This window comes from Procambarus clarkii, chromosome 37, assembly GCF_040958095.1.
Source record: "Procambarus clarkii isolate CNS0578487 chromosome 37, FALCON_Pclarkii_2.0, whole genome shotgun sequence".
NCBI lineage: Eukaryota > Metazoa > Arthropoda > Malacostraca > Decapoda > Cambaridae > Procambarus > Procambarus clarkii.
In genome coordinates this window covers 9,472,816-9,499,705 of record NC_091186.1, presented here as the reverse complement: position 1 = coordinate 9,499,705, position 26,890 = coordinate 9,472,816, and the positions used below count along the sequence as shown (strand labels likewise).

The 26,890-nt window shown below is 42.1% G+C and overlaps 1 long non-coding RNA gene across 1 annotated transcript; it reads left to right on the top strand.

Annotated features, from left to right (window-relative positions):
- Positions 1–440: 440 nt before the first annotated feature.
- Positions 441–21,255, top strand: LOC138371944 (uncharacterized). Its single transcript, XR_011230582.1, has 2 exons — positions 441–521; positions 21,178–21,255. It is a non-coding gene; the product is annotated as an uncharacterized lncRNA (long non-coding RNA).
- The last annotated feature ends 5,635 nt before the right edge of the window (positions 21,256–26,890 follow it).

The following is a 26,890-nucleotide window of genomic DNA, read 5'->3' as shown; positions in this document are numbered from 1 at the left end:
GAAGCTAATTAACTGTTTAATAATTGTAAATAAAGTCGCTAAAGATTCAGAAAAGATGGACAGGTTTGAAAGTGCTTGCGTAACTGCTTCGTGAATCTGGCCCCAGTTTGTTATTTTCAATGATATTTAACGCAGGAAAAAAATTGTACAACCTCGATAAATAACACCCACGAACGGATTTTTTTGTAAGCCAAATCTAATTACTTTAACAATATGAGGACAAATATTACAGTTTCACACTTTTCTAAACAAAATATTTTCTTTGCGAGTACTCGAAGGTGCACTTGTAATAATTATTACGAGAATATAGAGAAATGTAGTTATATTGTAGTTATATATATATATATATATATGTATTGAATTTTGAATTTGAATAAATATTAGAGAAATGCTTCCTTCATTAAGAGGCTCGTTGGGTTGTTATCCCTCGGCCGTGAACGAGGCGCGCCTCGGCGCCCCAGCAGACGCCTCCTGGCCGCGGTCCGAGCAACACGCTGCCCGTTGGAGCTCCCTGACTGCCGGTAGGTACCTCTGTACCTACTAGTTTGACTTTGATTTTTTTTTTTTTAATACTTCACTGTGTTTAGGGGGTTAGGTCTAAATGTATAAGACCTAAGGTTGTTGTGGTATCAGATTTAGCTACTGAACGGGCTATGGTGAGCCCGTGACACCTAAGGTTAGGTCCAGTGTATATATGTATGTCATTCATTCCCCACAACAAGGTGCCTGTTTACTGGTAGATGAACAGGCCAATTAAGTGATATGAATACACAGCCGATGATTTCGGGGCTTAGTGTCCCCGCGGCCCGGTCCTCGACCAGGCCTCCACCCACCAGGAAGTAGCCCGTAGCAGCTGTCTAACTCCCAAGTAACTATTTACTGCTAGGTAACAGGGGCGTCAGGGTGAAAGAAACATTTTGGCCATTTGTCTCTGCCTACACCGGGGATCGAACCTGGAACCTCAGGACTATGAATCTGAAGTGCTGTCCACGCAGCTGTCAGCCGCCCCTACCTGGTCGGGATTCGAACCCAAAATTCCAGACTGAAAGTCTAGGACGAACCCGGCTGTACTGCCGGGACTCAAAAATGTTTTTAATAAGCTACATAGATATCGGTCTCAAATTAGGACAAATGGTGGGGGATGCAGTTAGGTTTCATAACCCTGCTAATTTGTCCTCTAGATAGTAGTAGCTCTCTGGTAAATTCAGGTGCCGCACACAAGGTCCTGTCCATGCATGTTGCATGTATGGACATTGATACATGGTGTATTCCACATTTAGGCTTTGAGAAATCTCCCAGATGTGTGTGTATCCCAGGTGTATTCTGGTCACTATAACATGACATTGCTGAGTTCTTGTTCAATTAGTTCCATATATATTGACAATTGACAGATTAAAGTAGTGTTACGTAATGAAACCCCATATCAATTTCTACTAGTGGTTTTCTACAGGGCTGTCTATGCTAGCATATCGGTGTCATCCCTTGAGGTAACACTATGTATAACAGGCAGGACAGAGTAAATATAAAGTGATTAAACCACATAACACTTAATGAAGCCCGACCAAAAGGCCTGAAAGACATAATGGTAAATCCTAGCTGAATTAAACGGAAATTAATCAGGCGTGCAGAAAATACCTAGACTGGGGAAAAACCTGATATGACAATGGGTGATAAATTTAACCCCAGGGTGTGAGGCCGTGCCGCCAAGGAAAGGAGATAAGGATTTCCTGACTTGAAGGTAGGGCTTACTAGCACGTAGACTGGCTGTAAAGGCAAAGTATTAGCTGCAAACAGCGGAACACTTGGGGACTGGCGCTGCACCCCCCCCCTCCCCTTTTTGCAGCGGGAGTAGAAACAGGAGGGGCAACTGGCGTAATGCATGACAGGGAAAGCAGACCCTTGCAGGAAAGGGAGGCGGGCTAGAGTTTAGTGCAGCGGACCGGGGCAGGAACAGTGAGGGCAGGTCCGCGCTTCTCCCGGCTATTTACAGTATATGCCACCCAGTACCCCCCACACTGCAACTACGGATTGCGCAGTGCACTTTTTTTTTTTTCCCCCCTCAGAAATATCGCTGCTTTTTGTGCAAAAAGCAGTGGTCATTTCATTAGCAGCTAAAACATTCATTGTATATCACTATTTTCTGGGTCGTACTACTGTACTGTTCAGTGCCAGGAGTGCACTCTGCGAGTCACAGTAAGTAAGTCCACTACCATTCTTAAGTTTTTTTTCTACCACAGATGTGGCCACACATTTACAATGCTAACCAGCATATATACAATTTCTTCTGTTCTCCATGGACAGGGTTAGAGATGTGTTAAACATGTAGTTCAGGTGAACAATCGACCACAGATGATTCAGTGCTTTTTAAAATGCTAAGCTAACCTCAACCACAGATGATTTGGTGCTTTTAAAATGCTAAGCTAACCTACATACGTAAATACATAGATACAGATTTACGTATGCCCTACATAGGGCTCGATGTGTCTTTTATATAGTGTCATTAATGTGCATTTACAAAGGTGAAATGTAATTCAGCTTCCATATATACTATATACACACATACATACACACACATACGTACATATACACACATGCATTCACATTTCTTTTACTGACAGGGTGAGATAGCTGATACTCTAGTGTGCAATTAGGCATTTAATCACTTAAGGTGATTAAGGTGCTTTTACAAGCTCAGGTTATATAGTTACATCACATACATTGTATAATTGATACATTACATGGTTAATCTTGGGTACAAGTCCAATATATCGGTGTTCCAGTACTCGTATAGTAATTACACAGTTGAGCATACCTTAGCCCAGGAGGGCGAAAGTTGGTCAATATGGGACATTTTACAATATAATGTTCAAGAGTGCATGTTTTCTTTCACAAAGTTGACACATTGTGTACAGTACTCGACAATTGGGTTTTGAGAAAGCTGCCAGATACGTTTATATCCCAGGCGTATTCTGGCCACTATAAAATCACATTGCCGGGTTCCTGTTCTATTAATCCCATATAAAAATGTAGTGGGTGGTGGAAATACCACATCGAATGAGGGCACGAGTTTTCTGTATGGAGATAAGGGCACATTCCTCGGCCCTAATAGCAAAATCATCGAGCAGACCTTGCATTCTAGGCGCGGAGGCAGCCTGTAAACATACACTATATCGGCATAACAGATGATCGTGTCTTTATTAGTAGTTTATGCATTAGAACCTTAAACTACAAGGGACTGAGGATCCCTCTTGTGGCATTCTCGGTTCAAAGTGTTTGCTCTCTGTGCCATTAAACAGCTTTAATATGCTGTTTGATGACAAAAAGCCCTCCATTGATTTCAGTAATTTTCCTTGTATTCCAAGCTCAGTAAGCTGTTCTAGTATGATTTTTGTTTGTATCAGAAGCTGCTGCTAGGTCGATGAAGACTGCTTGAAACTAGCTCATCTGCACCCCATACCCATCTTGTGGATAGTAGTAGAAAGGGTTAGAGGCACATAATGGGCTTAGGGACTAAAATTTAAATTCAAAATTCAAAAAATTCATTTTTATTCGGGTAAGAGTACATATAGGCAAAGAATTACAAACATAATTACACACAGAAATCACAATGTGATGCATGAACAAATCCACAAGGGCCGTGACGAGGATTCGAACCTACGTCAGAGATCATCCCAGACACTGCCTTAATTGACTGAGCTACGACATTGCATTGCTCTTAAACAAGTCACTTGAATGCCAAACCTTTTTAGATATTCTAAAGTGAGAGTAACCCCTGTCCACAAATGTGGTCATCTCTCTGATGTTAACTACAAACCTATATCAATCTTGTCAAATATTTGAAAAACTAATCTACAAGCAGCTTTACTCTTATCTAGCCAAACACAATATACTTGGCTCTTGTCAATATGGCTTCAGACCAAAAAAACTCACTCACTATGCACTTATTAGTATGATTAACTTGATACATTCAGCTCTTGATAAAAATGAGTTCTGTTGGGTTATTTGTGGACCTGCATAAGGCTTTTGACACTGTCAACCACCAAAACCTTCTTAAATTACATCATTATGGAGTCAGAGGACACTCCCCTGCAATACCTTAAATCTTACCTTACTGACAGGCTCCAGTATGTTTGTGAATAATAATTCAATTTCTCCCACCCTACCCATCAACATTGGTGTTCCTCAGGGCAGCATACTTGGCCCTCTCCTCTCCTCTCATCTACATTAATGACCTTCCAAATGCCTCCCAACACCTCAAACTAATTCTATTTGCTGACGACACAACCTTCATTTACTCCAGTCCTGACTCTCCCCCCCCCCCCTTTTGCTCTAAATGTCGGTGAATACCGAGCTAAATAGTGTCTTTGGCTAACTGCCAACAAACTCACCCTCAACATTGACAAAACTTTCTATTTTTTTGGCAATAAATTCTCAAATCCCATAAATCTCAGGATAAACAATACCCAAATTTGTAACAAAGATGGCAAATTCCTTGGCATTCTCATTGACCACAAGCTGAATTTCCAGGGACACATTCCAAATATATCAGTTTTAAAAACTGTTATTCTTTCTAAGATCAGATATTATGTACCTCACCTTGCCCGGGTGATGCTCTATTACTCCCTCGTCTATCCTTATCTCAACTATGGTATTTGTGCTTGGGGTTCTACTACCCAAAATGATTTAAATCATCTTACTCACCACAAAGCGGCTAATTAGGACTATATCCAACTCTGGCCCCAGACATCACTTGGTACCCCTACTCAAATCTCTGAATGTTAGATATTAAGTCACTGCACATCCTCTGTGTAAAATGCTGAACTGGAATGTCAATCCTGACTTTAAAAGCTTCCTAGAAGGTTGTAACAGAACCCATGAGCACCACACCAGAAACAAATACCTATTTGATATTCAAAGAGTACGACTTAATCAAACTAGAAATGCTCTACAAATCAAGGGACCCAGAAGGTGGAATGACCTTGCCAATTATGTTACTGTACCTCTCCCAACCTGTTTTAAGATAAAAACTAAGCACTACCTAATTTAACTCCCTGTAACCTACTCGACCCCTAAATGTCAACCCATGTCTATTTTAAACAATACTGTTTGTTGACCAAATTGTATATTTGCCATTTTAATGCCATGTTCCCCCTTTATTTTTATTATTTAGCAATATCCTGGCAAGGTATTGCTAACCGGTTTGCCCAGACTGAGTGTGTCTAAAGCTGAATCCCTGCGATGTGTACAATCATGGGGGCCTAGTAGGGGACCATCAGAATAGAGGGAGGACAATGACCGAGGGGGGGGGGGGGGCAGACCCCCACCAGGCAAAACAAAGGAAAAAATGGTACTGTCATAATTAACCACTAAACTGCAGAGCCCCCTTTAAGGCGCACAATCGCAGAGTACCATATGGCATTTTTAGTTAAAGGGAATGATTAAAAATTCCTGTGGCTACATGGGGTTCACATCCTGTGGCTCGGGACTCCAGTAAATGGATGCCATCTGGAAAAAGGACCATTGCTGGCAGGCCGCACATGGATTTCTTCCCAGAAAAACTTTAGATTCTGAGCACCCATCAGCTGAAATCATTGCAGTTTTGTGAGGAAGAATACATAAATACTCAGACCCAGGCAATATCTTCTTTGGAAGGAAATAATTTAGATTTCGTCTACAATTGGAGAAACAATGTTGATTACCTGCTGTCCAGCTGACTGGTATTCTGTGCAACCCAGTATGCAGGCAACCCAAACTCTCGTACCGCACTCTCGATGTCCATGATTTTTTATACTGTATCAATGACCAGGTCACTTAGTCCTGCCCTGAAGGGCGAGATGATTTCCTGCGGGCATTGCCACAAGGGAGCACCATAGGTGTACTGAGCCTTTTCAGGGAAAGGTAGACCAAATGGCTTGTTGGGTGTCCCTGATTCCACCTGGGGGAATCATTCTACGACCTCCGTTGGAGGGGAATGAATTTCTTCAGGCCTACGAGTATCTCGGGCATTAGGTAGGGCAGTGAATCGGCCCTCACTATGCCGAGACATGGGGAAGTCTCAGAAAGAGGCAATGGAGGCAGCTTTCAGACGGAGGGACAGTGGACCGAGGTGCAGCAGGCACCGAAGAAAACTGCTATCGAGGCTTCACCACGTGCTTCTACCAGCAAGACGGCAGAAATAACGGACCTAGAGCACAGTACCAGTCACACACCAGCCAGTGTCAATGTACCTCACAACAGCCCAGTCACAGGACAACAGTATGAGACAGGAGAGAACAGTCAGTCTTACACCAGACAGTCAGACTCTGGACATTTTCCAAAATTCAAGACGTGCAGTCAGACCACTTTCCTACAACATTAGTAGTAACGGCAATGGAAAGGGAACCAGAACTTAAACTTTCATCATAGTCAACCTGAAAGGAGAATTAATAATGCCACAAGACCAACAGACTGCAAATTCCTTAGAAAAAGTCCTGCAAGGGAAACCTGTATGTTTGGAAAAGCTGGACCCTTCACAAAGACGCGCAAGTCGTGCTTTTGGGTTCCAATAATGTCTCGTCCCTATACATGTCATACACATTTCCCAATAGTTCATTTGTCTTATAATATTCTAGACTGTTTTTCTACATTTAACACTTTCTCTTTTCTTGCATTGAATTTGCTTTTTTTAACCATTATATCCCCTTTGTTTACATTGGTTTTTAGATTATTTTCCTGTTGAGATGGTGCTCTGTACATCTGAAAGGGGTCGGTTCCAGACTGTTTTTCAACATTTAACACTTATTTCTCCCTACACAAGGGTCTCTAGCCCTAATCCTTGTACAGAGCCATCTGGACATTGTGTTCGTAGCAGCTAGCTACAAAATACTCCATCTGCCAACCACCAAGTGCACCATGGGGCCAGATGGCGGGTTTCTGTTCAACCTGCTGCTGTCCGTCAAGTGTCGGGAACCTACCACCCGGGGGTGTCGACCCCGCACTCTTCTTCCCTTTCACACAATCTCAATTGTGTGGAGGGGAAGACTTTCCCTCATCACAATAAATCCACACCCCTTCTTCCCCTCCATTTTTTTTCTACCAAGTGATAGGGGTAGGCAGACCAGTAAAATGGTAGAAAAAGGCAAACCAAAAAAAACACTAGAGAAAGGGGTAGTGAAGAATAAGGAGAGGTAAACATGTTCCTGAAAATTGCATACATCAGAATAGATGGAATGAGATCATAGCTACTGGAGTTATGTGATGTAATACAGCTGCAGACACCAGACATTGTTGCACTCATGGAGACAAAACTTGATATTGTAAATAGTCATATTCCCAACTGGCTAGTCTGTTTGGAGATGGGACAGAAAAATTAGGAAAGGCGGTGGCATTGCTGTGCTGGTGAAAGAACTCCTGAAGGTAAATGAAATGATTGCCAATCCATGAGAAGTTGACATAATAGCACTAGAGATCTGCAATCAGGATAATAAACTATCATAAATGCATATAGTTCACCGCCATGCAACACATGGTCAAAGGAGCTGGATAATAAACGAGAGGGGCTTATAACAATAAGATTATAGCGAGAGCTGATAGATATCATGACTGTTGGTAGACGGTGACTTCAACTTGAAATCCATAGACTGGGAGGCATATGAAGCTAGAACAGGATTTTTGGACTTGTAGATGCATGAACCTCATCATGGAAACTTTAATGTATCAACATGTTAAACAAGCTACACGGATGAGGGAAGGGGATGTTCCCTCTATGCTAGATTTGATACCAGGAAAGAGATTATGATTTGACATTCAGTACCTCCCTTGGGGAAAAGTGACCATGTCTTTTTAAGAATAAAGTATGCAATGTTATAATCTGGAAGAAAAGGAGGTTGAAGGAGTTGAAAAACCTGATTTCAGGAGAAGTCATTATGGGGGATCTTGGACATTTCTTTAAGGAATTTAACTGGAAAGACTTGCTGTTAGGACATGAAGTAAATGAGATGCATGTCATATTTTGTGAAATATATGATAAAGGCACAAAAACAATCTATACCTAAACAGAGATGCAGAACTAGGAAAAAAGATTGGTTCAACAGAAATTGTAAAAGGGCCAGAGACCAAAAGAGACAAAAATGGAATCGATATAGGAAGAGGCCAAACCCCCAAACATACCAGCGATACAAAGATGCGAGAAGCTACACGGCAGTGAGGAGAGGGGCAGAAAATTTTTGAAAAAGGGATCGTGGACAAATTTAAAACAACCAGGTCTATTCTATAAATTTATAAAAAACAAATTGCAGGTTAGATAATATTCAGAGGTTGAAAATGGGGAATAGATTAACGGAAAATGAAAAGGAAATGTGGAAAACATTAAACGAAAAGTTCCAAAGTGTGTACAAAATAAAATCTCCAGAGAACCAGACACAATGAGAATTCCAGAGAACATAGAGCACATAGAGGTGTCTAGAGACAAAGTGGAAAAAATGCTCAAGGAGCCAAGAACAAAGCAGTTGGTCCAGATGGAGTTTCACCATGGGTCCCGAGAGAATGTGCACCTGAGCTCGGCATTCCACTTAAACTGATTTTTCAGGCATCCCTGTGTAAGAGTTGTAACTGATATGGGGAAAATGGTTAACATTGTCCCAATCTACAAAAATGGCAGCAGGGAAGAGCCCCTTCAATTATAGACCTGTACCATTTACAAGTGTAAGTCAAAATATTGGAAAAAATAATTAAAACTAAATGGGTAGAACACCTGGAGGAAAAGATATATCACAGACAGTATGGTTTTAGATCTGGAAGATCCTGTGTAATGAAATTACTCAGTTTTTATGATCGAGCCACAGATATTTTACAGGAAAGAGATGGTTGGCATGACTGCATCTATCTGGACCTAAAAAAGGCCTTTGACAGTTCCACATAAGAGGTTGTTCTGGAAACTGGAACATATTGGAGGGGTGACAGGTAAGCTTCTAACATGGATGAAAAATTTTCGGACTGATAGAAAAATGAGGGCAGTAATCGGAGGCAATGTATCGGATTGGAGGAATGTCAAGTGGAGTACCACAGGGTTCAGTTCTTGCACTGGCAATGTTCATTGTCTACATAAATGATCTACCAGATGGAATACAGAATTATATGAACACGTTTGCTGATAAGATAATAGGAAAGATAAGAAACCTAAAAGATTGTCATGCCCTTCAAGAAGACTGGACAAAATAAGTGTATGGAGCACCACTTGGCAAATGGAATTTAATGTGAATAAATGCCATGTTATGTAATGTGGAATAAGAGCATAGACCCCCCACAACCTATAAATTATGTGAGGAACCTTTAAAGAATTCTGGCAGAGGGATCTAGGGGTGGTTCTAGATAGAAAACTGTCACCTGAGAACCACGTTAAGAACATTGTGTGAGGAGCCTATGCTACACTTTCTAACTTCAGAATTGCTTTTAAATACATGTATGGCGAAATACTAAAAAAATTGTTCAACTTTTGTTAGACCAAAGCTGGAATATGCAGTTGTATGGTGCCCATATCTAAAGCACATAAACTGGAAAAGGTGCAAAAACATACTAGTAAGTGGCTCCCAGAACTGAAGGGGCAAGAGCTATGAGGAGAGGTTAAAGGCATTAAATGTCAAAACTAGAAGATAGAAGGAAAAAGAGATGTTCACTACATAGAAAATAGTAACAGGAATTGATAAAATTGATAGGGAAGAATTCGTGAGACCCAGAACTCCAAGAACAAGGTCATAGATTTAAACTAATGAAACAAATCTGCTGGAGAAATACAAGAAAATTCTCTTTTGCAAACAGAGGTAAATGGTTGGAACAAGTTAGGTGAGGTGGTGGTGGAGGCCAAAACTGTCAGTAATTTCAAAGCGTTATGAGTGCTGGGAAGACGGGACACCACGAGCATAGCTCTCATCCTGTAACTACTTGGGTAATTACATTGGTAATTACGCCCGCATAGCTGTTCAAGCAACAACTGAGGGACCCGGGAGCCCTCTAGAAACAAAGGCGGGACTGCAGCCACAGCAACAATTCCAGAGGAAGCGACAAGGAAGCAGTCAGTCCAAACCCAGGATGGAACCAGATGGGATTTTCCCAAAGCACCAGGAACCCGAACTCGGTGAACGGTAAAGATCCACCCCTGCGGCGAGCAGACTGACTGGCTGGGAGCGCACACCAACCAGTCGTCGGGGTGGGCCAAAACCTAATACATGAAGATGGGCCACCACAAAGAGCAATATGCTGATAATGCAAATTGCCATAGACCAGCCAAAGGAAAGACAAGGAAGACGAGAAACAGGACGTCCCACCACGACCATAACCAGTCCCTGAACCCCAGAAGAAGCAGGTTTATGCCAACACACGGCCCATTGGTCAGACACACCACTCGACAACCTGGCCCTAAAAGAAACCAGACTTGGGACAGTTAAGTTATCCATATGGAAGCCAGCGGTACAGACTGGAGAAAACCAGAATGAACCAAAGAACCATACAGACCCATTGCGGGACTGAAACAAGAAAACCCGATAGTGAAGTGGAAGCAGCAGACCCCGCGAGCACTGAATACCCCAAAGTAGTTGGGTGGCTTGCCCAGCACTACCACAAGCAGGACGACATGACCAGACCTGCCCACAAATCATGGGATCAAGCGTGACAACCTGAATCAGCCACGCCCCCAGCACCCTGGCCATGGGGGCAACCCATGAACCAAACTGTAGAAAATGAGCTATCAGGGAGGAAAATTGGCACCCCTATAACTAATAGCTAGTGAATTACAGGATTAAATGTTAAATAATGGTAGCAAATGGCATGAGCATCTAAGGCCTGTGTGGATTTACTAGGAACTAAAGTACCCTGGATCCCCAAGTTGCCATGTACGGAGGCAGATGAAAATTTGTCATTAACTACTGCACAGCAGAGTGCCTTAAAGCACCCAATCAGGGATGCGCAGATTGTATATAGCTATACAATCTCCCTATACCTAAAAGCACCATTTGGTGCTTTTAGGTATAGGGAGATTCAAAACTCCCGTGGGTACACGGGACTCGCATCCTGTGCCGTAGGATTCCAGTAAATGGACCTCGTCTGGAAAAAATGGCAGAGATCCTCAGTACTGAGAGCGACCAAGGCTGGTGCATACAGGAGCAGCTGACAGCACCGCTGTGCAGCTAGGCACTACAGCACCCCTTAGTAATTGAGTAAAATAGGTACAGTAATTGAAATTAATTTGTATAGTGTCAAAGATCCTGATTGTGATAAAGTTTATATACAATGTTAATATATCAGCAAATACATTGCTAGTTATATTCACAGCATGAGGTATAGATAACACCCAGCCATTGTTTCCTACATTTATGCCTCGTGAAACGATCTCGTGTTCCTTCACAATATAATCCTGTTGAAATGGATTCATATTTAGGATTTTGTGACAGTGATAACAGCAGTTATTACACAGATCACACTAACGTGATGCATCAAATGAACAAATCCACAAGGGCCGTGAATAGGATTCGAACCTACGTCAGAGATCATCCCAGACGCTGCCTTTACCTATTGTAATAAAGTAAGGGCGAAGAAGAAAAATGGCCTAGTGACATAGCTCAAGTGCGTGGGGGAGTTATGTAAAACCCTGGTTTCTCTTGGAGAGGCTGCAAGATCCAGTAAGTTCAGTAGAACTTCAGTTTCAACTTTGACCATGTCGTAGCTCAGTCGATAAAGGCAGCGTCTGGGATGATCCTCGTCACAACCCTTGTGGATTTTTTTTCATGTCACCATATGAGCTCCATAATTTTGAGCATAGCAATGTTCCATACATTGAATTATATGAATTCCACCAATTACACCCTTTTGAATAATACAGCAAAAGACCAGAGAAGAAACGAATGAGACATTGAAATAATTATGAAAACTGTCGGAAACTGCCACCCCACAGAGTGGTGGGGTCCAGAGTCACCAAGTGCCTACTCACTCAGCGCCCATATATTGCTCCACTTCTCAACTAACTGTTTAAAGTGTGTAACTACACTTTGGTAATTACCAGTGTAAGGAACAGCCACCAAGGGCCTTTCCCAGTGAGGTGGCATGAATAAATGTTACTGCTCCCTGCAACTGTGTAACATGGGGTGGGGGGTAGTATTCGTTCTTTACTTTCTCTTCGTAACTTCGTTCTCTCTACCCGTATTCTACTTTAGATCTCTCTACCAAGGGACTCCAGACTTTTACTAGAGCCGACTCCACGCCACGTGGTCTTAAGACGATTGGCCGACTTAAGATTCTACAACCCGTATGGCGTGACATAGGCTTCTAGCAAAACCCTAGAGTCGCCTTTTCGCCGCCACCACCAGACCAGTAATACTGAGCAATGACCGAGGTCTGGATCGATCATGCCAATCAATAACTTTGGGGCTTGGTCCCCACTAGTAATATATGGGAGGTTTATCTTTTTACGTTAAGCGTGGAATTAATTTACAATCAAAGGGAATAATGAATTCTGATTAGGTGTTAGAATCTGCCCAACTCAGAATAAGCCACACTGCCCACGTGGTCCCGGACAAATTCACATAAATTACACAAAAATGGAAATAATGAAAATGCAAATTACTAATTAATTTATTTAAAATCTAAAACAAAATCTAAACTTCACTCCCTAACTTGAACACTCCCTGACCTGAACACTCCCTGACTTTAGCATATTGGCAATGAGTTGACCTATTCCCTATAACAACTCTGAGCAAACTTTATCTTTTTGGCAACCAGCTAGATGTTTGTGCTAATGTCTTAGGGAGAGGTGGAGTGGACACCTGTCCCGGGTTGCTCCTGATACCACACTGTCCTTCCCACATGCTTGTCTACCCAGACCTGAGCATTGTATGCTTCCGCCTAGTCTAAGTTACTTGCGAGGCTTAAGTTCAACAACTAACCTCTGTTGCACTGAATGATCCAGATTGGTTGAATTATTTTAACTGAAGTTAATTACACAAGCATCTTGGGGAAGAGCTATTCCCACTTACAAAATGACTATTTGACCTTTGAGAATTACTTAATGAGGAACCTGTGCTGACCTGTGACCGCCAGGTCGCCGAGGTCACTCCGCGCTACAGCCTAGTCCTGGCTCGTGACGTCACTGATGGTGACTGAACTCATTATCCTGACTATTAGGGTACTCTTGATATTATAATCAGTAATGTTATAGAATTTGAATGAAGACTAATTTCTCTAAATAAGTGAATACTATAAAATGATTCATTATACGAAACTGTGAACAAAGGCGCCAGTTATTTTCACCGCCAATCCCCCAGGGGATGCGATCTTGCTGGGTCAGGTCCCCACGTGGGTCCAGCTTCCCATTTTCCCATGTCGGATAAAACATTCTAGATCATTCCTACAACAGCTAGTTTGTTACAAACCCCCCCCCCCCTTCCTGCACAAGCAACTTAGTAAACCTTGTTTACTAAGTTGAACTCTAATACATCTATAGCTCCAGGGAGCCAAAGGGGCTCCCCACAGAAAACCAACATTGAATGTAATGAAACAAATACCAGCGTTTGTCCATTCTGTACCCCAAACCCTTTACCCTGCAAGTTTGGGTTAGACTAGCCCAAAGAATCTGGCCTTCAACCTCTGAACAAATAAACAGACATTCTTGTAGGTACAAATTTATAGTACAAGAATGTTTGTCAATTCAAGATGATTTATCTTGCCTTATCTTCAAGAAACACACTCAAATGTGAGTGTCTTGCTCCCGCTCTTCATCTCCTCATGGGTTGCTGACGCCATACCGGATACATCTTCCATTGTTTCGACACCCATGAGGTCGATGAAGAGCAATGAGCCTGAAATCAATGAAAAACAATATATATATATATAGACATGTTAGGTAAAACAGAACATATGGATGTGTCAGCCTCTGTTAAGCCTGCTTAAGATCCTAAAATAATGTGGCGATTATAAGAATTAACTCCAGTGCTGCTCTGCTTTTATTGTGACAAACTGGTGGTGTGCCATAAATGAAGTGTTCTTTAAAAAAAAAAGGGGGGGGGGGGGTGTTACCATTGTAACACGGGGGGGGGGTGTTACCATTGTAACACGGGGGGGGGGTGTTACCATTGTAACACGGGGGGGGGGTGTTACCATTGTAACACGGGGGGGTGTTACCATTGTAACACGGGGGGGGGTGTGTTACCATTGTAACACGGGGGGGGGGTGTTACCATTGTAACACGGGGAGGGTGTTACCATTGTAACACGGGGGGGGGGTGTTACCATTGTAACACGGGGGGGTTACCATTGTAATACGGGGGGGTTACCATTGTAACACGGGGGGGGGGGTTGTTCTCGTCCTTCACCCCCTTTCTCTCTGCCCGTATTTTAACTTTGTTTTCTGTACCAAGGGACCTTCGTCGGAGATCATTCCAGACGCTGCCTTTATCTATTGTAATGAAGTAATGCGAAGAGGGAAAACGGCCTATTGACATAGCTCGAGTGCATGGGGGAGTTGTGTAAAACCCTGGTTTGTGTCTCGGAGAGGCTGCAGGATCCATTAAGTTCAGTAGAACTTCGGTTTCAACTCTTCAACTCGTCTTGATTGGACGAAGTCATTCATGTGGTCATTCATTCATGTGGTGTTAACTTGTTATTTTTGCAATCTTTTTGAGAACTCTAATACATCTAGAGTTATTCTGGTAGATGTTTTTGCAGGTTTGATAAAACATCTTCATTGCTGGAGTTCTCTTCATCTCATGTAAATAATGGGTCAGTTTGCTGTTCCGATAAGATGTGCTGGAACCCTGAAAACAAATTAAAATTCTTTATCTTAAAAATATTCATTACATATATAGACAGCTAAGTACTTTACATACACCACTTGTTCAAATATTAATTTTGGATTTAAATAGTTAAAGATAAACTGCCCATCCAAAAAGTGTTAAATGTAATGAAATGTTATTTTCTGGGCGAGTACAGGAGGCTCTCTTGAGTTACCAGTCTAATATGTGAATCATTAAACGGGGGCAATATAGTCTGAGTTCATCCTACCAGTGACTGAGCCAGAACCTGGCCCCCCTCAGAGGCACAGGGAGCAATGGTCCTGGAAAACTCAATTTTAACATTTGTAGTGCTTTAACTCGTTGACAAAGCCTGGAAAGAAGTGACTCAAAGAATCCTGATCTCCGGTTGGAGAGAATAGTGGCCTGAATGGGTGCTAGAACTAGACTTTAGACTTTAAGGGGGTTTGAGCCTGCAAATTACAGTACTTTACAGTTAGTTACAGTACTGTTACAGTACTGACGGCTTTGGCCTCCTCCACCTTCTGACCTTGGAGAAGTTTTTGAGGAATTCAGGGGGAGATACATGAAATGAGGATTACAATTAACAACCTGCAAAGTGAGCCCACATCAGCAGTTTTTCCTGCCCGAAACGCTTTGCGTAATGGTGGCTTTAGGCATTGTATGTACTAGCTATATCTATAAATCCAACATTTTTGTATCTCGCCTTGTATGTATGTACTTTTCCTGAATAAATATTTGTATAAATCACAATAGCGTGATGCATCAATGAACAAATCCACAAGGGCCATAACGAGGATTCAAACCTGCATCAGAGAGCATCTCAGATGCTGCCTTAATCGACTGAGATACGACATGGTATAAGAATTGCAACCAGAGATTCAACTGAATTTACTTGGATCCTGCAGCCTCTCAGAGACACAAACCAGGATTTTACACAATTTCCCCCATGCACACGAGCTATGTCAATAGGCTGTTCTACCTCTTCGCCCTTACTTCATTACACTTCAGTAATTCAGTTGAATTTCTGGTTGCAATTCTTGTGTCGTAGCTCAGTCGATTAAGGCAGCGTCTGGGATGCTCTCGGACACAGGTTCGAATCCTCGTCACGGTCCTTGGGGATTTGTTCGTCATGCTTGTTTGTTTGTTTTTAGTGGGGGAGTTCTGCTTAGCAGTTTGGTTTTCGGTAGTAATGTTTCCCAGTTGGGATCTGTTTTTGGGATACCTACCTTTATGGGTGCCTAACCTGGTAGCTGGCAGACAGTGCTTCCAACCACTTGGAGGTTTCTATAGGCTATTGCTCTGAGGTGGGGGGGGGGGGGCAGAATCTGGCTTTTAGTCCCTGGTATGCTGAACTCCATAGACTGTCCCGGTCTAATGATTCACATATTAGCCTGATAGCTCCAGGGAGCCTCCGGGGACTTGCCCAGAAAATGGCGTTTCATGACATTCAATGCTGTTTTTTTATTAATATTAATTTATTAACCTAACACTAAAATTTCTGTACATGAGCTTAGCAAGGTAAGTTTTGATTACCAGCAAATGCTTCACTGGTTGATTGCCCTTTGCAAACATATGTAAGCATATGTCTTCAGATGTAATTCAGTAATGAAGTTAAAACTCCCAATACCCTGGATTTCTGTCAAATTTGGCAAAGTTAAGGAGACAAATACTTGATTTTGGCCAAAGAACTGGATTAATTGGGAGCAGATTAGTGATCTTTTACAGAACGAATGACACTTACCTTCATCTTGAATTATTTTCTTTGTTTATTGTATACTGCATTACTTCCTCATGTTGAAGTAATGCAGGAGACAATAACAGGAAAGGTTCCACTTTTTTCTGAAAATTGAAATGCATATTAATTTGGATGAAAACCATAAATGTGTATTTTGTGAATTTACATCAGGTCTTCTGCACTCTCCTGAGTGCTTTATCTACTAGGTCTGAGTATATAGCAAGATAACACAAGATAATTTTATTTAGGGAAAATACATACATACACAATGAGTTACAGAATGCTGGATTTCTATATAAAGCAAGTATATAATGTAATATGTCTAAAGCCACTAGAACGCACAGCGTTTTGGGCGTTGAGCACAAGGACCAGCGTTTTGGATAAGGACGAGACTTACAACTCGACAACTAATACTGTACTAGTATTACTCATCAATAATTTATCAAGCACCTTAACCCTTCAATTGGCCATCGCATATGATGCTTTGACCGACTTGCAGTAAATTGTGCATCGCATCATGTGATGCTTTGGAGTACTACGCAAGATTTAAACGGCCCACGGATACACGGGGTTCACCACACCTTCATCAGGGCTCTTTTAAACAGACGCCATTTTTTTTTTTAAATCGTGGGCCAAACTCCCGGGTGTTAGGGACCTCAGTATTTAGTGAGCAACCAAGCCTGACGCACGCAGCTTGAACTCACAGCACTGCTGTTCAGCTTGTGACCACAGCATCGCCTAAAAATGCCATAATATTCTTGTTCATGCTATTATGTAGCGATGATATTATTACAGAAGACCCCTGACTGTGATAAAACTGACCAGGGTTCTGATAATAGCAGGATTGTGGTGATATTTAGCGCTGTGCGCGATGGAGGGAGGAGTAATGCTGTGGGAGGGGAGGGTAGTTGCGTTATCTTCTGACTGTGTGTGGCCACCTTTTATTGAATGCACTCACCATACCAGCTTAGTGGTATGGTGAGTGCACAGTCAGCTGGCGGCTTCTTCCCTCACACATTCAAGGTCAGACGCACTAAAATTTCACCCCCAACAATACTGTTTGTGGTGTTAATACCCTATATACAGACATTATATATAAGTATCTACATGTTTTGTTCACCATAACTATTCAACTAAGCTGATATAATGCCCAAAGAGCATAGTGGCCACCCCTACAAGACAAATCATGCAGATGTTGCCACACCCATCACCAAAATTTCTTCCCCCACACTCCTTTTGCTGTTATTACACTATATATACACGTTATATATAAGTATCTACATTCGTGTTCACCATAACGAACCACTAAGTTGGTATGCTGAGTGGCAGTAGCAGCCAGTGGCAGCCCGCCACTGGCTGCCACTCCCTCCCTCACCTCACTCGCCACCATTCTCCTCCCACCATACTGTTTTTGCTTTTATATACCGATGTTATATATAAGTATCTGCATGTTTTGTTTACCATAGTGAACAACTAAGCTGGTATAGTGAGTCCAGACAGTAAAAGGTGGTCACACAGTCAGCAGACAATGCTACCTCCCTCCCCACCAAGATTACTCCTCCCACTACAGCGCTAATTATCACAACAATCCTGCTGTTATCAGAATCCTGGTCATATTTATCACAGTCAGGGGGTCTTCTGTAATAATAATATTGCTAAATAATAGCATGAACATGTATATTATGGCATTTTTAGGTGATGCTGTGGTCACAAGCTGAACAGCAGTGCGGTTCTAACGGGGTGGGGGAAATAGCTCTCTTGTTTATTATTCCATCCCCCAGTTAACTAACGAGGCTGGGGGAAACGGCTCTCTAGTCCGTTATCCCGTCCTCAGTTAGCTAACTATTCTAGAGCACTCCCAGAATTCCTAAGGCAGCCTCTCTCATTCAACACCTTGTAGCCTAGGTATTTGACTACCTAGGTGCTAAGACTACCAGGCGCCGTAACTTGATCCGCTACCCGAAACTCTAGAGAGAACTCTAGAATGCATTTCATTGCCAGAAACGTATAAGAGAACACGAAAGGAAAGAAATGAAGTGAAGTAATTAGTGAGGGTTTGGGGTGAGAGGTAGGGAGGAGCGAGGAGGGTCATTAGTTGAAAGTGAGAGTTTAGAGAGGGGTGGAGGGAGAGGTGTAGATAGGTAAAGTAGAATAGTAGATAGTAGAAGTAGGAGAGTAGATAGAAGACGAAATGCTGCCACCATCCATTCTAGATCATCACATACAAGACAAGGAATGGAACTTGCCTGTATCACAATATTCTCAAATGTTATCAAAAGGTCATTATTAGTATGGTTCATCTGTATCATGTACTCATTAGTATCATGAACCAGTAACCACAGAGGCTTTCTCACCTCAACTCAAACTCTAGGGGACACAAAGGCAATTTAAATAATAAATTCAATTATATTTCACATACTAAGTATCATAATTTAAGCAATGTTCAAGATCTATATATGTAAAGAGAGTCATCCTCCAAGAATCTGAGAACACTTACAACTGACTGCCCCTGATCATCACACAACACTTGTAAAACACGACAAAGTCACCTTAATGTTCAACTCGCCAAGTGTCTGCCTATAGCTGGATAGAGGGGGGGGGGGGATCTATAGTAGAGCAGAGACTGTCCCGCCCTGCCGGCCGACAGCCTCCCTGCTAGGGCCGTCTTCTCTGCTCTGCTGACTGCCGTTCTGTCTGTCTTGTTAATGCTCTCGAATCGATAGCTCTCAGAGTATAAATTGGGGAACCTAGTAGCTAACTCCGCCCACAAGTAGATAGCCTCCGGCTCTCTACCAAGCCACTCTTTAAACGTCGGCATGTTTGAAGGCTACCAGGCTCCAATTATAAGATTAGTAGAAGTAAGGTGAAATTCGCATGATCTGACCTTAGGTCACTTGGGGTCATTAACTCTTAGAGGTGTGAAACTCAGGCCGACCAAGCTGGCGCCTTCCCAAATCCTTGTATGTGACTCGTGTTTCTCTATGTATTTTAAATACAACTAAACCAAACACCTTACAGTGTTACACTGTGAGCTCATGCTGCGTGCGTCAGGCTTGGTGGCTCACTCAATACTGAGGCCCCTCACATCCGGGAATTTGGCCCACGATTTTGTTTAAAAACTGCATCTGTTTACAAGAGCCCTGATGAAGGTGTGGTGAACCCCGTGTATCTGTGGGCCGTTTTAAATCTTGCGTAGTACTCCAATACATCATATGATGGGATGCACAATTTATAGCAAGTCACTCAACCCATCATATGATGTGTTGTGCAACTTAAGGGTTAAAGGTTTGTTTATGAAAGTTAGCATAAAAATCACGAATATATCATTGAAGAATACAGACAAAAATAGAGAACAGAAGCAGAGATAATGGGAGCCGGTCGGCCGAGCGGACAGCATGCTGGACTTGTGATCCTGTGGTCCTGGGTTCGATCCCGGGCGCCAGCGAGAAACAATGGGCAGAGTTTTTTACCCTATGCCCCTGTTACCTAGCAGTAAAATAGGTACCTGGGTGTTAGTCAGCTGTCACGGGCTGCTTCCTGGGGGTTGAGGCCTGGTCGAGGACCAGGCCGCGGGGACAATAAAAGCCCTGAAATCATCTCAAGATAACCTCAAGATAACAAGGGAGAAACAAAGGCAAACAACAACACGGTAGACTAAGTAAGACCAGGATCAGTGAAATTGGGGTTACGGGGTATAGGCAAAGCAAGCAGAGACAATGGAGTCAAGGAAGCAGGAGGATGGATCGGGTCAACAAATAATGGATCAAGTCAGTAAGCTTTAAATAGGGCTGTTAGTTTGCAACAATATTCCACTCTAGAGACTACAATATGTTTATTAACTACATACCTCATATTTTTTTAATTTTTCCTTGAGATGTTGGTTCTCATCTATTTCTTTGTACTTGTTGATTAAGACTTTGACGTCATCTTTGCCCCACACCTTCCCTTCAATTGTTATTGAAGGTGTAAGTGTGAGGGCGTGTACGTGTTCCTCATCTGGTTGATGTGAAAATCTACTACTTACTAAAGAAAAGACCTACATCTTACTTGGAAGCAAATCATCGAATGCAATTCAGGTACAGATAGACAACATCAGTAATAAAAATGATGGAAAGTTTCTTGGCCTATTCCTAGACAAGAGACTAAACTTCAGCACCCACATACAACACACAACTAAGTCTCTAAAACGGTTGGTATACTCTCCAAAATCCGATATTATGTTCCTAACTCTGCTCTCCTCTCCCTATTATGCACTAATCTATCCCTATCTTACTTATGGTATCTATGCATGGGGGTCAACCACTGCAAAACACCTGAAGCCCATCATCACCTAGCAAAAAATCTGCTATCAAAATAATAAACTCTGCTTTCAGACAACACTTGGCTCCCTTGTTTAAATCCCTTAACATGCTAATAAATCCCTCTGTTCTTGAGGCTGTGGTCTTGTTTGAAGGCATATTTGCCACGTTTACAGTGCCTCTTTGAGGTTAGGTTCTGGCTTATGGTGCCTTATAGGCCAATAGAACCATTCAACTGACAACACCTAATAGTATGACGCATTAGAAATGGTAGCTTCAGCAAACCACTGGAACTTGCCTAGAAATTGGCGTTTCATTACATTCAATGCTAGATTTTTTAACTAATATATTTCTAAATTATATTACAGGAAAAAAGTATCGGCAAATGAAAGTTTCACCTTCAGCAAAATAGACTACAAACATCATCTTCAACAAGTGACTTCAATTGAAGGTCTACTTAAAATAAAAGAAAAAATTGTAAGTATTTAACTAAAATACTGTACCGTATTAGCTAGCTGATCCTGATTTCACTTGTAGAGTATATTATAGCAATTATATACAATGGGGCCTCGACTTACGATGCTAATCCGTTCCGAGAGACGGATCGTAACTCGAAATATCGTAAGTCGAAGTGATTTTTCCCATAAGAAATAAAGGAAACTGAATTAATCCATTCCCCACCCTCCAAAATAATAACATACAAATACCGGGCCCGGGGGAAGAGGGGTACACTGGGAAGGGGTTTGTTGAGGGTTGGGTGGAGGTCTGATACGGAAGAGCATGTGGTTGGTAGTGTTGATGATAGTATGGTGGTTGTTGTTGGTGTGGTATGTAGTGATGTGGTTGTGGCTGGTAGTGTGGTGGCAGTTGTGGTGGTTGTTGTGGGTGTGGTTGAGTGGTGGTGGTGGTTGTAGTGGTAGTTGTGCTTGTGGGTGGTGGTAGTTTGGTGGTGGTTGTGGGTAGTATGGTGCTTGTTGGTGATTGTGGTTGCTATGCTGATTGAGGATGGAGTTAGTACTGTTTTCGGTGAACCAGACTGCACCAATGCCAGGGGCCCCACAGTTGCATCATCCCCTGGAGTCTGTTGTTGGACGGGGGTAGATGTTCCATTGTTGGGGTCTACTTCCCCATCACTCCCAATGGCCACCCCCAATCATCGTGATACCGTGGACCGAGAGCCCTCAACGAAATCCTGCTATCGTCCAGGGCTGCTGCCCCTTTGGCCCCCGGATCCATTACTCCCGCCTGGGCACTCCCTGGGCTCCCGATGGGGTCACCTTGCCCCACTGTGGGGCCCGCTTGGGTTTTCTAAAGAGCTAACGCCAGCACCGCCCCCACAGTTGGGGGTTTATCGCGCCCCCCCCTCCCCTTCCCAGGTAGTGTTGTTTTCTACCATGCCTTTACTTCTGAGAAATGTGTACCTACAACCCGCACTTTCCTCGCTATTCCACACAAACTGACCCTACTGGGTGTAGTATGCAAGGAGCTATCACAAGCTATCGCCTTTGAAATTTTAACGCATTCTTAACTCGACACTTAAGCCCACTCTCGATAACCTCTCAAAGTATTCCCGAACCTTTTACGTTAAAATTCTCGAGCATCTATATCGGAACTATCCTTCATTCATACTTTTTCTTAACCGCGTTCCACAGCACCAGTGAGAACCATCAATCACTTCGCCTATTGACAGGTGGTGACAGATGTCGGCGTCAGAATCTCGCTCCACCAATGAATGAAATTCTTTTGTCTTGTATCCTCGTCTCATTCGTAAAAGTAATACGCAGACAGATAGAATACACAACCTGACTTGACTACCATTTATCACTGTGAAACAAGATACTGTACTGTATACAATGTCAAATAAAATACATGTGCAATTATAAACCAAATAAAAAGGTCACATTAATTATTAGATGGCCGAAAATACAAGAATGAACTTGATAGAATGAAATTATTACTACATTCCTTTAACACACACTATTGACTGTACTGCAATTGAAAAGAATTAAAGTGAGAATTTCTAGTCTCTAAATACGAGTCCGATATAAATCTTAATTGAATAATTACTGAGTTCTTGAAAATATTCTGAAATTATACAATTAATATTTCCGTGAAGTAACTACTCAGAATTTATTGTAAATAATTTAGTTTCTAAATATTCTAAGGGAATCTTGATGATTTCGGGGCTTTTAGTGTCCCCGCGGCCCGGTCCTCGACCAGGCCTCCACCCCCAGGAAGCAGCCCGTGACAGCTGACTAACACCCAGGTACCTATTTTACTGCTAGGTAACAGGGGCATAGGGTGAAAGAAACTCTGCCCATTGTTTCTCGCCGGCGCCCGGGATCGAACCCGGGACCACAGGATCACAAGTCCAGTGTGCTGTCCGCTCGGCCGACCGGCTCCCATATGTCCTAGTTATGGGACCGGCTCCCATATGTCATATGTTAAGGTCGCCATAATGTCCTCTCCTGAAGTCAGGTTTTTCAACTGCTTCAACCTACTTGTATTCTTCCAGATTATAATGCATTGCATACTTTATTCCCAAAAAGACATGGTCACTTTTACCCAAGGGAGGAAGGTACTGAATGTCAAATATTTCTTCCTCTTTCCTGGTAAATATCAAATCTAGCATGGAGGGAACGTCCCCTTTCCTCATCCTCGTAGCTTGTTTAACATGTTGATAAAAGAATGTTTCCAGGATGTCTACAAATCTACAGGTCCGAAAATCTTCTGTTTTAGCTTCATATGCTTCCCAGTCTATGGACTTAAAGTTGAAATCGCCAACCATAAACAGTCGTGATCTATCGTTATCCGCTCTCGCTATAATCTCTCTTATTGTGAGACCTTCCCATTTATTATCTAGCGCCTCCTTTGACCATGTGCTGCTTGGCGGTGGACTGTATGCATTTATGGTCGTTAGTTTATCATTCTCATGGCAGATCTCTAGTGCTATTATGTCAACTTCTTGTGGCTGTGGTCTTTAGTTTTAACCATGCAGTCTTTTGGTTTCCCTCTTTCTGGGTTCCTTCCCCAGTTGGTGGCAAGTATAAATAACTTTACATTGAAGTGTTCAAAGGCCATCACTCCTTTTGCCTCTGAGACCTGGTTCTGGCTTGTAGCCCTCTGTAGACCAATAGAACTTTGACTAATGGCACCGAGTAATATGGCACTGATCAGTGTATGATGGTTTCAGAGAGCCTCTGGGGCTCATCCAGAAACTGAAATTTCATTACATTCAACACTTTTTTTTTTAATCTAGATTTTGCATAAGAGAAAATATTTCGGATTCATCTGTTTCACTAATGGCCTTTTGCTCTCTCCATAGGACCACCAAGGAATATGTTCCACATCTGGTTGATGTGGAACATGAACATGTTCCACATCAACCAGATGAGGAACATGTACATGCCCTCACACTTGCACCTTCAATAACAATTGAAGGGAAAGTGTGGGACAAAGATGACGACAGTCTTAATCAATAAGTATAAAGAAATAGATGAGAATCAACATCTCAAGGAAAAATTAAACAAATGAGGTATGTAGTTAATAAACATATTGTAGTCTCTAGAGTGGAATATTGTTGCAAACTAACAGCCCTATTCAAAGCTTGCTGACTTGATCCATTATTTGTTGACCTGATCCATCCTCCTGCTTCCTTGACTCCATTGTCTTTGCTTGCTTTGCCTATACCCCATAACCCCAATTTCACTGATCCTGGTCTTACTTAGTCTACCGTGTTGTTCTTTGCCTTTGTTTCTCCCTTGTTATCTCTGCTTCTGTTCTCTTTATTTTTGTTTTGTCTGTCTATTCTTAAATGAGATATTCATGATTTTTAGGCTAACTTTCATAAACTCTAACCTTTAACCCTTAAGTTGCACAACACATCATATGATGGGTTGAGTGACTTGCTATAAATTGCGCATCCCATCATATGATGTATTGGAGTACTACGCAAGATTTAAACGGCCCGCGGATACACGGGGTTCACCACACCTTCATCAGGGCTCTTGTAAACAGAAGCCGTTTTATTTTTTTTAAATCGTGGGAAAATTCCCGGGTGTGAGGGGCCTCAGTATTGAGTGAGCTACCAAGCCTGACGCACGCAGCATGAGCTCACAGCACGGCTATTCAGCTTGTGACCACAGCATCACCTAAAAATGCCATAATATACATGTTCATGCTATTATTTAGCGATATTATTAGAGAAGACTCCTGACTGTAATAAAAATGACCATGATTCTTATAATAGCAGGAATGTTGTGATAATTAGTGCTGTAGTGGGAGGAGTAATCTTGGTGGGGAGGGAAGTAGGATTGTCTGCTGACTTTGTGACCACCTTTTACTGTCTGGACTTATTATACCAGCTTAGTTGTTCGCTATGGTAAACAAAACATGCAGATACTTATATATAACATCTGTATATAAAAGCAAAAACAGTATGGTGGGAGGAGAATGGTGGCGAGTGAGGTGAGGGAGGGAGGGAGTGGCAGCCAGTCACTGGCTGCTTCTGCCACTCGGCATTCTAACTTAGTGGTTCGTTATGGTGAACATGAATGTAGATACTGTAAATGTAATTAGAAGCAAGCAATGCATGTGCTCCTCTCACAATGTTCTTTGTGTTCTTCTGGCGACAGCTTACTATCCAAAACCACCCCTAGGTCTCGTTCTTTATTAGAGTTCTGTAATTTCTTTCCACATAATTTGTAAGTTGTGTGTGGTCTATTTTCTCTGATTCCACATTGCATAATATGGTATTTATTCACATAAATTCCATTTGCCACTTGATGCTCCAAGCACTTACTTTATCTAGATCAATTTGAAGAGCATTACAATCGTCTGTATCTCCTATCTTCACCAGTATCTTGGCATCATCCATAAACAAGTTAACATAATTCTGTATTCCTTCTGGTAGATCGTTTATGTAGACGATGAACATTACTGGTGTGAGAACTGAACCCTGTTACTCCACTAGTAACACTCCTCCAGGCAGATACATTGTCTCTGATTACTGCTCTCATCTGTCTTGTCAGTTAAAAAAAAAATTTCATCCATGTCAGAAGTCTCCCTGTCACCCCTCCATGTTTCAGTTTCCAGAACCGCCTTTTGTGTGAGATTCTATCAAAACCTGTTTTAGTACAGATAGACACAGTGTACCCAATCATCTTTCCTGTAGTATCTCTGTGGCTCTCATATAAAGTAAGATGATTTGTTACACAGGATCTTCCTGTTTAAAAACCTTATGTCTATTCATTATTATGTCATTACTCAAAGTGTTCAATCCATTTGGCTTTAAACTATTTTCTCTAGTTGGAGGGGTGTTGCCAATGGTAATGGGCCTGATTCCCCCATCCTTCTTCTTAGTGATTCATATTATGTTCAAAAAAAACAATAAACAAATAGTTTTGTTATTATACTATATACACATGTTATATACAAGTATTTGCATGTTTTCTTCACCATAACGAACCACTAAGTTGGTATTGTGAGTCAAAAAGCAGCAAAGATTGGCCACCATTCATCAGCCACTCCCTCACCTCGCTCACCAACATGCTCCTCCCACCATACTGTTTTTGCTTTTATTCACTATACACAGACATTATATAAAAGTATCTACATGTTTTGTTCACCATAACTGTACATCTAAGCTTGTATGGAGAGTTCAGGCAATAAGAGACATAGCTACTCACACAGTCAGCTGGTGGCTGCCACCCTCGCTGGTTCAAGGCCAGATACACTAATATTTCTCCTTCAACAATACTGTTTGTGGTGTTATTACACTATACACACACATTTATGTTTTATATCTACATGTTTTATTCACCATACCTGTACAAATAAGCTGGTATGGTGCCCAAAGACCATAGTGGCCACCAGTACACAACATGACATGTCATGTAAATGACACCCTTCCCTCACCAAAATGGCAGCTCCCAACCATACTCCTATTGTTGTTATTACACTATACACTCGTTATATACAAGTATCTACATTTGTGTTCACTATAGCGAACCACTAAGCTGGTATGGTAAGTTTAGTCAATAAAAGGTGGCCACACAGGTGGGGGGTCTGGTAGCTGAGCGG